Source organism: Bombina bombina, chromosome 1 (assembly GCF_027579735.1).
Source record: "Bombina bombina isolate aBomBom1 chromosome 1, aBomBom1.pri, whole genome shotgun sequence".
Lineage (NCBI taxonomy): Eukaryota > Metazoa > Chordata > Amphibia > Anura > Bombinatoridae > Bombina > Bombina bombina.
Window position 1 is genome coordinate 1,108,405,247 of NC_069499.1, and position 16,740 is coordinate 1,108,421,986.

General features: G+C 37.5%; 1 protein-coding gene across 3 annotated transcripts in view; it reads left to right on the top strand.

Annotated features, from left to right (window-relative positions):
• The first annotated feature begins 14,850 nt into the window (after window positions 1-14,850).
• SCRN2 (secernin 2) overlaps window positions 14,851-16,740 on the top strand; it is an 81,709-nt gene continuing 79,819 nt past the window's right edge. For all 3 annotated transcript variants that reach the window (XM_053697601.1, XM_053697610.1, XM_053697618.1), the window contains exon 1: window positions 14,851-14,993. The gene's annotated coding sequence lies outside the window, so the exon portion shown is untranslated. The remainder of the gene's footprint in view (window positions 14,994-16,740) is intronic.

Below are 16,740 nucleotides of genomic sequence, written 5' to 3' on the forward strand. Positions count from 1 at the left end.
TATATATATATATATATATATACTGTATATATAACAAATATCTCAAAGCACCCATAGCCCCAGGACTCTACTCTCTCCCAGATCTCTGCAGCTTTCTCTCTCTCTCTCCTCTCCCCCCAGGTCTCAGCAAATCGTTCTACTCTGTTCTCTGATCTCTATAGATCTCCCACTTATGACTCTTCATGCATGTCAGACTGCTCTAGTCATCTCTTTTATTTTTTCTACCCATATCGTGTTGTTTCAGCTCCAGACATCTCAGCCTTTTTCCTGCATACCACCAGTTCCTGTCACTCTCTGCTCTGTGTCTCTTGCGCTCACTATATGTAATACAACACACCATTATGGACAGTGAAGGGAAATTACTTCAGATAATGCGCACAGGAGACCTGCTGCCGCTACTGCCTCTGACACTTCCTGCTCTGTGTGGAATTCAGCGCACTAGGCGCTCCAACTCCCTCACTGTCCTGTCATGTGCAGCCTATCTTTTCTGTGCGCTGACCTATTCATATCACTGCGCACCCTAGCTGCCGCGCACCTCACAGCGAACATTGAGATATATATATATATATATCTATACACACACACATAAATAAATACATATGTACATGCAGATTGAGATTTAGACATGTATATGTATGTATAACTTTTGTTTGCAATTTTTTAAAATAATTTTTATTAGATAGTGTTATGAGTGTAACTGTACTTTTGCATGAAATTTTGATGTGTTTTGTGACCCTTTTTATTTGAGTGTCAACCAGAGCTCTGAGGTTGCTGTCAGAGTATATGAATATTATGATGAATATTACATGTGTGTACATATATGTATGTGTATATATATATATATATATATATATATATATATATGTGTATATATATGTGTATGTATATATATGTGTATATTTTATACACTGTATATGTTAGATGAGAACTCAGGATTAATTAAACATGAGTTTGTTGAACACAGCTTCTAATACACGTCTATCAGGATTGACGATCAGTAGAGCCTTTTTGAAACACAAACATTTCTTTTCTAAAGGAAATAGCTCAGTGACCCTATTCATTTGACTATATATGCAGATTTTTATAACCTCAGAACATTTGGTGAGGTGAGAAAAGAATGTGTTCAAGGACCCCTTTGGAATTTGACACGTGTGATACAACAGTTCTATCTCACTGAATCTCTATTTGAAGACTTACTGCAAAAACCCCTCTTGGGGGAAGGTGACACAAATAAAATCAAATACACATCTGCACTGCTGGCTAAACAGGAAATATGCTGTTTTAAAGACTCTTACAACTCCTCATGGATTGACCCCATGTGGTGAGTATGAGACAAAAAGTCTGGCAACTGAAGTTACTGAAAAGTTAGAATGTTAGGATAATACAGTGAAGGCCCATGACTTACATTATGATTTCAAAACAACTATATATATTTTAATGGATATGAGATGTATATTTATGTGATATCAAACATTAACATCTAAATATATATATATATATGGAAAGTAAAAGATTGAATGATATATATATATATATATATATATATATATATATATTTTGAAGGCATGAATATCTTAGCCTCTGTGTGTTTAAGAACATGAATAGATGTTTATGGACCTGAAGAGAAGTGATTATTAACATTTATTTTTATTTCAGATCGACATAAACAGGATTTATGTATTCAGGAAGAAATACACAGAAATGTCACATACTATATCTGGGTGGATGCAAATATCAGGAGTTTTAAATACTACCAATCTGGAGATATAAAAATAAGCTGTTATTTGCAAAGAAATGCCAGAATACTGATAAAATTATAATGCATTTTAAGCTAATAATTAGCAGTGTTAAATTACCTTAATATAATAAAATGTTAATAATATAACATATTTGGTATCAGAATAATCAGAAAAAATAACCTAATATTAACCATCTGTAATTGGGGTTATATATGATTAATGCAGAGAGTGTGATCTGATTAAATAACCATTTTATAAAAAAAAAATTAACTTGCTTAAAAATGTCAGAAATGCTGTATTGTATTGCTATGTTGTACTGTATGCTGCCACCTGGTGTTATGTTGCGAGAACTACAGCCAGAAGGTTCTTTCTGGCTGTTAAAAATGAAATTTCCAAGGGCCAATCCGATTTAGACTTCCCAGATAACCAATGGGAAGGTCAGCTCCCGTAGTGCCACCCACATGATGTCATCAATGATTATATAATGGGAGTGTTGAATGCACAAGAGAGAGTTGTCTGTAACTTGTTGAAAATTAGTGATCTGATTTTGGCTGCGATATACCTGAAAAAAAAAAAAGTTCACTTCAGCAAGGAGCTTAAAACTTATCCTTGATTTGTGCAAAAACCTTCTTTCAAATGAGATGACCTAAAGACCGCTACGAATTGGTTCAAAATTGGTGAAGTATATTGTATTTTAAATTGGTAGTTATAAGCCTAGGTATTGTTCAAATCTGTGTCTGAATTGGCTAAGTAACTCATCTATACAAGTTCTGATATTGTCGGTTAATTTTGTATTAGGATAAATTGCAGTTAAATAGCAGAATATATATTTTATCCTATTGTTTTATAAACACTGTTTAGAATTGTATTGCTTGGATGTTAAAGGTTTTTAGTCCCATTGTGTTAAATAAATAAGGCTGAATTGTGAAGGTATATTGTTCTGGGTTTTGTAAGAAGAATAGCATATCTTAAGAGTTGGTTCTAACGCATATAAACTTTTATTTAGTTTCCTTTTATTGCAAATATAGTTCAATATGTTTATGGATATTAACTAAATAAAAGAATTCAGATATTTATATTAATTGTATGGTCTAGTAGGTGCATGGTTGATAAGGGTTTCTATTTCTTTGTATTGTGTTTATAACCCTGCCATAAACTTATATATATTATTTGGATAGCACTGCTAAGATTTTCATAAATATACTGACATAATAATTGGAGGCACTGCTGAGATTTAATAATATCCATCATAATTGATATAATATATTTGTAAGTAAATAGAAATTATTATAAAAGAAAAAAAAAAAAATTCATATTTCGATATTAATATTTTGAAGATATAATTTTTTTTGAAAAGTTGAAATATTAATTTTCATATTTCGAGATTGACATTAATATCTTGAAATATTATTAAAGATTAATTTTGAAAAATTAATAAAAATATTAATTTTTCATATTTCAAAATTAATCAAAAATATAGATTTTTCATATTTTCAAAGTTAATCAAAAATATTAATTTTTCATATTTCGGAATATTAATTTTTCATATTTCAAAATTAATAATATTTTGTTTTGAAATATAAAATTTTTCTCTCTTTTTATTGGCAAAATTGTATTAGCATTTTAGTTAAATAAATACTAAACCAATACAATAATGTCTGTAGCCAGAAGTGACTCATTTAATTCTATACATAGCAATGAAATTGGTCCCATAACCATACCTATTACTAAAGGTCAGGTCCTTAAGAAAGATATCTTAAGTTACCTTAAAGGGAAGTTTAATATTGCGGGTGAATTAAATGATTTTATGGATATGCTTGAAACTAGGGCTAAAAATATTACCGTTAATAATAATATGTGGAATGAAGAGAATGAATTCTTCCAGGAATTATTAATGATTAATCAATGCAAAGATCCCAAAAAGCGAGAAGAACTAATACTAAAATCTTGGCCCCTTTTAATATGCATAATTGACGAAATGTCGTTTTGTGTCACAGACAAACGATTGCAAATCCAGGAGCTAGAAAATAGTATTCGTTCCTCGCGCAGACGCGAAGAGGGTTTAAAAACAGCCAAAAATAAAATGGATGAATTTGCCCAAAACCTAGCCACCTTAGATAAGCACAATATGGACTTAATCGCGCAGATACAAGATTTAAATAAACAGCTTGCGCAAAGCCAGAGAGAATTAAGCAATTTAAAAAGGTCATATCGCCATAATGAAAACCCCTATATTAGCAATGAGAATAATACAGATAATGCTAACTCCTTTAGCGAACGCGTCAGGGACGAGGTACGAAAATATATAGAACAACATAGACAAATGACCCCTAACGGGTCAGAAGTAGATTTCCCAAATAGACAATCCCCTCAGGATGTAAATCCAGAGGACAGCTGTAGCGCAGCTGATGCGGGGGAGGGAAACTCTAACAGAGAATCCCAAAATAAGTCTGATAAAGTCTATGATTCCCATAAAATAATCACTTTTGTACAACGCGCAGTACCTATATTCTCCAATAAGGGAACAACATCTGTAATTGATCATTTACAGGCTTTTGAAAATGCGTTAGCTATAATGAATGTTACAAGTGAGAAATTGAAAATTGAATTTCTACCTTGGGTATTTGACAGTAAGCATCACAAATTCTTTGCCTCACTAAAGGATATGAATATTCATTCCTGGAATGGGGTAAAACGACAATGCAGAAAAGAATTCGGGCAATATCGCACTAAAACTGCCGCAAAGATAGCGGTATATGGTTTAAAGTGTCGTGCGAATCAGAGTCCAATCGAATTCCTTTCTGTATTGAAAAATGCGTACAGTATGGCTGAAGATAATCCCAAATTTGACGGCTCAGAATTTGTAAATTTATTTTTTGAAGCACTACCTACACCCATCAAAATTAACTTAGCTAGAGATTTTGATGAGGACTGCTCATTGGAATGGCTGATCAAAGAGAGTACAAAATTATACTCTATTCAGCAATCCAGTGAACAGGGGGTTAAAAAGGAGTCAAAACCCAAAATTGTGGCAGAAACTAGGGTGTCACCTAGCCCCCTCAATTTGGAGTCTAACAAGAGGACTTATGCAGAGGTGGCCAGTCAAAACAGGCCATCTCCACAGAGGTTTAATTCTGCCCCTCCCCCTACACAGGTTGAGGCGCAGGGAGACTATAACCAAAGTGGGGGACATAATCAGGTGAATAATTACTCACAAAGAGAATACTCACCAAATAATTGGTCTCCGCGCAAGGGTAGATACAATAAACGGCGAAGATATTCTCAGGGTAACCAGACACCCCAGGTATATAATGCTCCCCAAAATATTAATACTGAACAAGCTGAACCCCAGGGGCAACCACGCCAGAATAGAAATAGTGGCCCTGATTTTGAGGGAACCCAATGGTCCAGGAATCAGTACAATGGGGCACCAAGAGATAGGCCCAGGGGTAGAGGTAACTTGTACAATCAGGTAGATATGCTGTTTACCCAATTAAATCGGTTGAGCGAACAAATCGCTAATATGAGTCAAAAATCTACGGCTCAGCAACCGAACAATACTTTTTTAGGGGTACAGCCAGTGGTCAGCAGTGGACCACAGGCACAGTCATAAATACTGCAGTATCACCTGAAGGGGAGGGTAGAGATATACAAACTGTAATAATAAATATCAATGATACTAATCATGTTATCTCCCCACAGACCGGAAACGGACGATTTGGCCGTGATGACAAGCAACCTCATCCGGGAAAAGTTAACAAATCTCTTCCCTTGCAGCTCTCTCCTAACCTTATCTCCACAGATGCAGTACAAAAGAATCCAACCAACCCTGTCATAGAGGAAACAGGTAGGTATGAAGGTTCCTCTGCATCGAATGACACAGCGAATTCAGGTAAAACGTGGCGAAGCCCACAGATGTACAAGAATGCAAATTTTATGTGTGAAATGATAGAAACTGCAGGAAGATATTATGTACTAGTTGAGCTGCAAGATTCAGTCTCCAACCCTATCAGGGGATTAATTGACACTGGGTCACAGGCAACTATCTTATCCCACAGGTACTACACACAGCTAAATGAGCTAACACCCCACAAACCCAAAATAAGAGAATTTGACGGTTCTCTAATAGGTGTTGGGGGTGACTCCCTAAAAGTTTACGGTACTGCCTGGTTAAAATTTAAATTGGGGAACAGGTTCATAAGACACCCTGTCATTATAGTGGATCTGCCAACTGATCGTTTAATTATTGGTAGTGATCTCCTGAAACGATTAAGCACCATAATTGATTGCATAAATAATGTAATTTGGTCGCAAGTTAAACGGCCTATCAATTATGAAAAATCTGGTATATCTCGCACCCGACATAGCTGTCACGTGGTGGAAGAGAAACCAGATGCTGTGGAGATTCATTTCAGGAATAACTCTGTACCTGAAATCACTATTCTACAAATAGATGATCAAACTCCTTTTAGTGGCTCTGATGGTAATACTTTTAAAATTTCGCCCGGAAAGATAGCGAATATCTCCCTAGATGGCGATATATTAACCATATCACTCCACAAGGGGGATCCTAAAATCCCTAAAGGGGGAGACCATGCTCAATACCTCACAGGGATTGAGAGAGTTAAAGAGGATCTATTTATCCCTATACAAGTACATGACCTTGGTAAAACCAAGTATGCTAAAATAAACTTAAAACAGGAAGCTAGCTATATAAGCGAAGGTTTATTAGCGCAAATAGCTGAACCTAAAGTGATTAAATATCTTTCTCCCCAAGACCACTGTGTCAACGGCCTGGATGACAGGTCTGAAAGCTATAACATCACAGCTAAGTGCTTATTATCTATCTCTATTGGTAATAAGTCAGTGAAGCACCTGTTTTTAGTTTTAAATACTCCCCATAATCAAATATACATTGGCAATGATATCTTACATAGATATGCCATACAAATAGATTTGATTAACTCTTGCCTTTGGAGCAGGTTAAAGGGGGACCCTGAAGTATTTCAGGATGAAAATGCAGCCCTGAAATCAAACCAGCAATTGCCATATGCTGTGAATATGCAGGTATCTAGCGATGTTATAATTCCTGCTGGGGCTGATAAATTTCTTTTACCCTTACAGGTAAAGAGAGGTCAGAAATTAAAAACTTCTGAAACACTGATTTGCCTCTCTCATAGAATACAAAATCTGGGTGTCTCAGTAACCTACACTCCTATGGTGAATATTGGAACTGTTCCAATAAATATTATTGTGCATAACATGACCCCACAGGATATAACATTATCCAAGGGAACTACCATAGGATATGCACTGGAATCAAGTTATTACACTTTTGGATTCCAGAATAATGTAATTGGGCTAATACCTGAAGGATACCTAACTGAAGAACAATTAATAGAACAATCCTTTGCATCCATGCCAGAGGGTCTATTTAATATTCAGTCTATTTATCCCTTCAGCTCAGAGGAAGGCATCTGTAAAATTGAAGAAGCCTCTCTAGTGTTTGATCAGCCAATCAAACAGCAAGATTACCCCAATACCCAGAGTCATGGGAGCAATGTAAATTATAATCAAGGGGATCTCACCTCTAGACTGGAAGAAGCCTATGAAATAGGACAGCCTGAAATCTTTCCAGGATTTCAGCAAATAGTCGAAGAGCAAATATCCTTAGCTAATGGCTGTTCCAGAGATGATGAACGCCAACAGCTGCGAGAACTCCTAATGGAATACAAGGATATTTTTGCTAAGGACTCTTATGACTGTGGTACCACAGACTTGCACATTGCAAGAATACAAACAGATCCTAATGCGCCACCTGTATTTGTCAAACAATACAGACTTCCCTTAGCCTCATATGATTCTCTTGCAGAGATCATAAGGAATTTGGAAGAAAGAGGTATTATCAGACAGGTGCACAGCTCTTACAATAATCCTATTCTAGGTGTCCTTAAGCCCAATGGACAATGGCGTTTGTGTGCTGACTTAAGACAGCTAAACAAACGAGTATACATGTCTGGCTGGCCTGTACCATACATTGACCAGTGCCTAGCACAAATGCAGGGATCCAAAATATTCACTGCCATTGATTGTGCACAGGGATATTGGACCATAAAGGTACATGAGGAGGACCAGTATAAGCTGGCATTCTCTTTCCAAAAGGTCCAATATGCATTCCAGAGACTTCCATTTGGATACATAAATTCTGGACATGAATTTGCTGTATTCATGCATAAGGCTATGCCTGACGCACTGGAAAGGGGGACCTTATCTTATGTTGATGATGTTTTAATCAAAAGCACCGACTTTGAAAAACACATCACAGAACTTAAACATGTCCTCAGCCAACTTAAAAGGACAGGTGTCAAATTATCCCTGCAAAAAGCTCAATGGTGCCGCACTCGTGTAAACTTCTTGGGACATGAAGTTACCTCTGACGGATTAAATCCCCAGAAGAAAAAGGTGGAAGCTATAGTGAATTCTAAAAACCCGACTAACTTAAAGGAATTGAGATCATTCCTGGGTATGACAAATTATTCTCGCAAATTCATTGATAATTATGCGGAATTAGCTAAACCACTACTACTTCTTCTAAAGAAAGATGTGAAATGGCACTGGAGTGAGTCTCAAGAGACAGCCATCAGAGAGCTGAAGAGAAAACTCACTCAAGCACCTTGCTTAGCGTACCCTGAAGGTGGTAAACCTTTCTTCTTAGAGACAGGTTACACAGATATAAGCATGAGTGCTGTGTTATACCAAAAGCATGATAATTTGAACAAAGCCATTGCTTATGCGAGCAAAAATCTATCCCCAGTAGAAATAAAATTTAGCGATTGCGAAAAAGCCCTCTTATCTACTGTATGGGCTCTACAAAATTTCCGCAGCTATATACAGGGCGAGAAAATTATTGTAGAAACGGCCCACCAGCCTTTGCTATATTTGCAAAGTGAGAGAATAAGAGATGGGAATCTGTCTAATAGCCGCATAACAGCGTGGACTCTTTCCTTACAAGGCTGGCCCTTAGAAATTCGCTACAAACAGAATAAAAAGAATCCAGTCGCACAAGGGCTTGCTGAGCTCCACGACTGTACTGCTAGAGATCCTGGGGAAGAATTATCAGAAGATGATTTTCTGGAAGAACAATTGCTTTCCCCATATAAAATGTACAATGAGGACCATTGTCAAACATTACCTTGGGTATATGTTGATGGTTGTTCTTACCATGCCACTATTGATAATGAGCGCAGATTAGTCGCTGGCATTGGTATAACGGGGGCAAATGGATTCCCAAATATATCTGTAGGTTTCAATATTGGACCAAGATCCAGTCAAGTTGCAGAACTAACTGCTGTTTTCAAAACCATTGAAATGGCTATTGAACATGGTATTCATGAATTTGTGATCATAACTGACTCAAATTATGTGCGTGACAGTTTTGTTGAATACCTGCCAACTTGGAAAAGAAATGGCATGCAGAAAAGCAATAACAAACCAGTCAAGCATGGCAAGTTGTTCTGCGAGATTGATAATCTGGTAGTATCCAATGATTTAACCATACACTGGAAAAAGACCAAGGGTCATTCCAGAGTTCTAGGTCCTGATAAGGAAGGCAATGACCTTGCGGACTCATTAGCCAAACAAGGAGCCATAACTGGAGAACTCCTTAATATTGACCACTTAATGGGTGCAGTTCAGGTAGAAGCCATTACCAGAAACCAGGCAAAACAACAGAGTGAGCCTAACTTGGTACAATGGAGTCAGGAATCTCCTAGTGAGGACCTGATCACTAGTCAAAAAGAAGACCCCATTGTAGGCATCTTCTATAAACACATAGAAGATCCTGAAAGCAACCCCATCTCAAAAGATGATTGTATTGGCAAAGAAGATCTTAGAATCTTAATAAAATCTAGATCACAATTCAAGTTACAGGATGGTTTGTTAATTAGAACCTCCAAAACTGGCATCCAGCAGTGGGTAGTACCCACCAAGTTCAGAGGTCTAATGCTTCAACATGCCCATGATGCTCCCACATCTGGTCATCGTGGTGCCAAACTCACGTATGAAATATTACGTGATTACGCTTTTTGGCCACACATGTTGAAAGATGTTCAAACCTACTGTCAAGGGTGTTTAATCTGTCCACAGTTCCAACCCACTGCACCAACGCATAGAGCGCCATTGCAGAAGAGGGGGATGGTAATGCCATGGTCAGATATACAAATTGATTTTATCGGTCCGGTAACAAGATCATCAAGAGGTAACAAGTACATGTTAACAGTGACATGCCTGTTCACTAAATGGGTAGAGTGCATTAGTGCACCTAACAATAGTGCTGAAACATGTGCAGCATTGCTCATCAACCATGTATTTTCCAGATTTGGTTTGCCCCAAAGAATCGAATCAGATCGGGGGACCCACTTCACTAACGAAGTGATGACAAAAATGTGGAAAATACTAGGGGTTAAAAGAAAGCTCCATATTGCTTATAGAGCTGCCTCAAGTGGTGGTGTAGAGCTTTACAACCAATCCATTGTTAAAATCCTCAAAAAGTTTGTGAGTGAAACAGGTAAAGACTGGGATATAAAACTACCTCTAGTCTTAATGGCATTAAGAGCAACTCCAAGTAGTGCTACCAAGATGTCACCTTTTGAGCTGATGACTGGTAGAAGAATGGTTCTACCTCAGCATCTGCTGTACCGTACATCAGACCAAAATTTGATAAACGCTGCCAATACACATCAATATGTGGAAAACTTAAGAAAGCACCTGCAATATGCCTTTGCATTTGCTCAAAGGAATTTAGAAAGAGCCGCAACTGCCACTAAAACCTATTATGATCTCAAAACATCCAAAAAGGAATATGAAATAAATGATAAAGTTTATCTTTATAACTTTGGAAGAGATCAGGTTAGGGAGAAGAAATTTCTTCCCTCATGGAAAGGTCCTTTCGTCATTACTGACAAAATATCTCCAGTGGCCTATAAAATACGGATCCCCAAAAATGAAGGTTTCATAGATAAATGGGTACATATCAATCAATTGCGGGCATGTCATCCCAGATCCCAACTACAAGTCATAGAGGGAGAATGAAGTGTCATATCCCCAAATGCACTAAAGACATACTGTAATTTAAAGATGCCTAACTGATAAACATGAAAGCTCAAAATAACAAACTTTCTTCATAAGAGACTGTCTATGAGGTATACGGTTGATCCTCATCAAATACCACTGACTTTAAGCCAATTCAAATACATGTGTCCTACATCTATTTGAAGTTGGAAGGGGGATTTATGTCAGAGTATATGAATATTATGATGAATATTACATGTGTGTACATATATGTATGTGTATATATATATATATATATATATATATATATATATATATATATATATATATATATGTGTATATATATGTGTATGTATATATATGTGTATATTTTATACACTGTATATGTTAGATGAGAACTCAGGATTAATTAAACATGAGTTTGTTGAACACAGCTTCTAATACACGTCTATCAGGATTGACGATCAGTAGAGCCTTTTTGAAACACAAACATTTCTTTTCTAAAGGAAATAGCTCAGTGACCCTATTCATTTGACTATATATGCAGATTTTTATAACCTCAGAACATTTGGTGAGGTGAGAAAAGAATGTGTTCAAGGACCCCTTTGGAATTTGACACGTGTGATACAACAGTTCTATCTCACTGAATCTCTATTTGAAGACTTACTGCAAAAACCCCTCTTGGGGGAAGGTGACACAAATAAAATCAAATACACATCTGCACTGCTGGCTAAACAGGAAATATGCTGTTTTAAAGACTCTTACAACTCCTCATGGATTGACCCCATGTGGTGAGTATGAGACAAAAAGTCTGGCAACTGAAGTTACTGAAAAGTTAGAATGTTAGGATAATACAGTGAAGGCCCATGACTTACATTATGATTTCAAAACAACTATATATATTTTAATGGATATGAGATGTATATTTATGTGATATCAAACATTAACATCTAAATATATATATATATATGGAAAGTAAAAGATTGAATGATATATATATATATATATATATTTTGAAGGCATGAATATCTTAGCCTCTGTGTGTTTAAGAACATGAATAGATGTTTATGGACCTGAAGAGAAGTGATTATTAACATTTATTTTTATTTCAGATCGACATAAACAGGATTTATGTATTCAGGAAGAAATACACAGAAATGTCACATACTATATCTGGGTGGATGCAAATATCAGGAGTTTTAAATACTACCAATCTGGAGATATAAAAATAAGCTGTTATTTGCAAAGAAATGCCAGAATACTGATAAAATTATAATGCATTTTAAGCTAATAATTAGCAGTGTTAAATTACCTTAATATAATAAAATGTTAATAATATAACATATTTGGTATCAGAATAATCAGAAAAAATAACCTAATATTAACCATCTGTAATTGGGGTTATATATGATTAATGCAGAGAGTGTGATCTGATTAAATAACCATTTTATAAAAAAAAAATTAACTTGCTTAAAAATGTCAGAAATGCTGTATTGTATTGCTATGTTGTACTGTATGCTGCCACCTGGTGTTATGTTGCGAGAACTACAGCCAGAAGGTTCTTTCTGGCTGTTAAAAATGAAATTTCCAAGGGCCAATCCGATTTAGACTTCCCAGATAACCAATGGGAAGGTCAGCTCCCGTAGTGCCACCCACATGATGTCATCAATGATTATATAATGGGAGTGTTGAATGCACAAGAGAGAGTTGTCTGTAACTTGTTGAAAATTAGTGATCTGATTTTGGCTGCGATATACCTGAAAAAAAAAAAAGTTCACTTCAGCAAGGAGCTTAAAACTTATCCTTGATTTGTGCAAAAACCTTCTTTCAAATGAGATGACCTAAAGACCGCTACGAATTGGTTCAAAATTGGTGAAGTATATTGTATTTTAAATTGGTAGTTATAAGCCTAGGTATTGTTCAAATCTGTGTCTGAATTGGCTAAGTAACTCATCTATACAAGTTCTGATATTGTCGGTTAATTTTGTATTAGGATAAATTGCAGTTAAATAGCAGAATATATATTTTATCCTATTGTTTTATAAACACTGTTTAGAATTGTATTGCTTGGATGTTAAAGGTTTTTAGTCCCATTGTGTTAAATAAATAAGGCTGAATTGTGAAGGTATATTGTTCTGGGTTTTGTAAGAAGAATAGCATATCTTAAGAGTTGGTTCTAACGCATATAAACTTTTATTTAGTTTCCTTTTATTGCAAATATAGTTCAATATGTTTATGGATATTAACTAAATAAAAGAATTCAGATATTTATATTAATTGTATGGTCTAGTAGGTGCATGGTTGATAAGGGTTTCTATTTCTTTGTATTGTGTTTATAACCCTGCCATAAACTTATATATATTATTTGGATAGCACTGCTAAGATTTTCATAAATATACTGACATTGCGCTAACCCAATGACTGCATTTACTTTCAAATTGTAATATGCACACTACTGCAAACGTTCGCAAAGAGGGAAGGGAGTGGGAGTGCCCTACTACAGAAAGAAAAAAAAAATGGACACGGAGGGATGGGGCAGCTACACTACAGAAAATGGGTTTGGGGGTGGGGGGATAAATGGCGATCGCGCAAGGGGGGGGGGGTGTTGGTGGTGGGACCACTACACTACAGAAAAAAATAAAATAAAAAAAGAATAGAATAGAAAAAAAGGGGTTTATAGGTACTGGCAGACAGCTGCCAGTACCAAAGTTGGCGGCAACAGAGGGGGGAGGGTTAGAGAGCTGTTTGAGGGGGGATCAGGTATAGGGACAGAGGGATAGGGACAGAGGGTCAGGGACAGAGGGATAGTGACGGGGATAGAGGGATGGGGACAGAGGGACAGCGGGATAGTGACGGGGATAGAGGGATGGGGACAGAGTGATAGGGGCAGAGGGATAGGGACAGAGGGATACGGACAGATGGACAGAAGGATAGGGACGGAGGGATAGGGACGGAGGGATAGGGAAAGAAGGATAGGGACAGAGGCGAAGGGATAGGGACAGAGGGACAGGGACAGAGGGATAGGGACAGAGGGATAGGGACAAAGGGATAGATGGACAGGGACAGAGAAATAGGGACAGAGGGATAGGGAGAGAGGGACAGAGGAATATGGCCAGGGATAGGGACAAATGGATAGGGACAGAGGGATAGGGATAGAGGGACAGAGGAATAGGGACAGGGATAAGGACAGAGGGATAGAGGAATAGGGACAGGGATATAGGGACAGGGATAGAGGGACAGAGGGATAGGTATAGAGGGATAGGGACAGAGGGTTAGGTATAGAGGGATAGGTATAGAGGGATAGGGACAGAGGGATAGGGATAGAGGGATAGGAACAGAGGAATAGGGATAGAGACAGAGGGAGAGGTATAGGAATAGAGGGATAAGGACAGAGGGACAGTGATAGAGGGACAGGGACAAAGGGAGAGGGATAAAGGGATAGGGACAGAGGGATAGAGAGAGACAGAGGAATAGGAACAGAGGGATAGGCTCAAATATAGAGGGACAGAGGGATAGGGACAGAGATAGGGACAGAGGGATTGAGGGACAGGGACAGAGGAATAGGGACAGGGATAGAGGGATAGGGATAGAGGGATAGGGGCAGAGGGATAATGGAATTGGGACAGAGGAATAGGGATAGAGGGATAGATGGATATAGATAGATGGACCTCTGGGCAGTCTTTTCGATTAGTATAAAATAATATTAAATTTAAAAATAATCAGAGACAACTGCAAAAGCACAATCAAACTTTTTGGGGGCTATGTCTCTAAATTGTTATGAAATGCCCCTTTAACAGCATTTTTTTGGTAGCTTTCACTCACACTTATTTGTACATTCTATTGCAGCACTAGATACAAGATGTAAATGTACTAGGCTACAAACACTTCAAATTAGAGACGTTGAAGGGTTAATATATTCTGAGGAGAATTTACGAGAGAGAAAAAAAACTCAATCTACGGAATGCAAAGTTGAAAAGGTCATTGTATAAATGTGACTGTGTGTCCTCGCTTCCTTTATTTATATATCAAGCAGGACCTTTCACTGTGGAGGTGTGAGTAACTGGCGTGCGTGCTCGCTCCCCCAGTCCCGAGTCCCGACTGCATCTGCAACTCACTTGTAAACAACAAGGCTACTGGTCTCTGAGACACAGAACACCTGCCAGAAACAGCGGTGTATAAGGGAATGTATGTAGAGTAATACATGTATCTAGAAAATATGAAAAGTACAGAGTTTTTGGTTATAGTGTTATATGCAATGTGATACATATACAATATGATTTCTGTGTGTGTGAGAGATGTAAGGAGCAAAGAGTCAAATTGGCATTAAATACCTCTTTGCATGTTTGTAAAACTGTTACATAAACTGCTGTTTTTGTGTGTTTAAATAACAATTAACTCTGGTATAGCAGTACTGTTAAAGTACAACTGGTTTCTTTGAGTGGGTAAATCCTAGTTGTACGGTGGCTCCTGAGTGGGTAAACGTATTCTGTTCTATTTGGCATGCCGCATGTGTAAATGAAGGGCAGATAGATAAGAGTGGATGGAGTATAGGTATATAGATAGCTATGCATTGTTGTTGTGTGGGCAAACAGATATGAAGTATACCTCTACTTTTGCTGGGTATCAGGGACTCAGGAGGTTGATGGGGCCTGTCACTGTTTTGTGGGTGGAGATGTGTGTTGGGGTGGGATCATGGGTGGTTAGAGAATGGGATTGTGGGTGTGTCTGGGCAGTCAGTGGTGGTGTGTGTCTGAGCACTGCAGTTTGTGGGTGTTTTATGGAACATTCTCCAAATAGAGACACATGGCTGTCTCAAGGAAAGTAAGAGCTCAGAATCAGGGACTGTCCCTCCCAAATAGGAACAGTTGTGAGGTTTGTGCATAGGAGAGATTGGAGAGATTCCTCCATGTTTCACCGTTTGGCAGGAGCAAATAGATGTGCAGTTGTGAGTGGCACATACTATATATGTGCCAGGAGGGTGGACACAGTTTAATTAAACATGATGAACAAATTGATATATTAGGAGCTAGAAGTTTTGCAATTTATAGACTTGGTATACCTTTTATAGGGCTACATTACAAGTGGATCACTAATTTATTGTGCACCCGCAAACAGGCAAATATGCGAGCTCGCGTTTCAATTAGCAGTTATAAAATTAACCAGAGATCAGATCTCTGGTTAATTTTATAAATGGGCCCCAAATACCCCCAAAATTAGTATTTTATTAAAAAAAAATAAAGATAGTAGCTTCTTTATTGTTTAATAAAATAACTGCAAAAAGCAAAAGTTGGCAGGTGTGTGGGGTGTTTAAAAAAAACAACAACAAATAGCAGCACTGAAAAGTGCCTTTACATTGCGGTCTATGGGAACTGTGTGTTCCCAGTAAAGATATATGTATATGCTTATATACATATATATTTGTGTTACTATGTGTATATGTTACGGGTAAAGTCAGATATCCGGGTAATCCTAGGATTAACTGGGTAAAACGGACATTACCTAAGCGGCTGTGGGTAAAGCCCGATGTACTGTAATTCACCCATCTACACTATTTCTTTTGCCTCCGCCTAGGGGGGTTCAAGGAATGTGCCCTGCCGATCCTCTGGCATCCACCCCATGTGAACCATGGGAAATGAGGCTTAAAAAGGCGGAAGCAAAAAAGATAGTGAAGATGGGGGAATTACAGTGCATGCTATAAATGTTTGATGCAGTCACTCTGCACTCTGAGGGGATTTATGATCATACATCGGGCTTTACCAGCGGCCACTTAGGTAATGTCTGTTTTACCCGGTAATCCTAGGATTACCCAATATCTGACTTTACTGCAACATATTAACACATAAATATATATGTATATAATCGTATACATATATATTTACAATTTGCTGCCATCGCTGCACGACTTACACCCTTTGTTAAGCTTGGTTCTGTG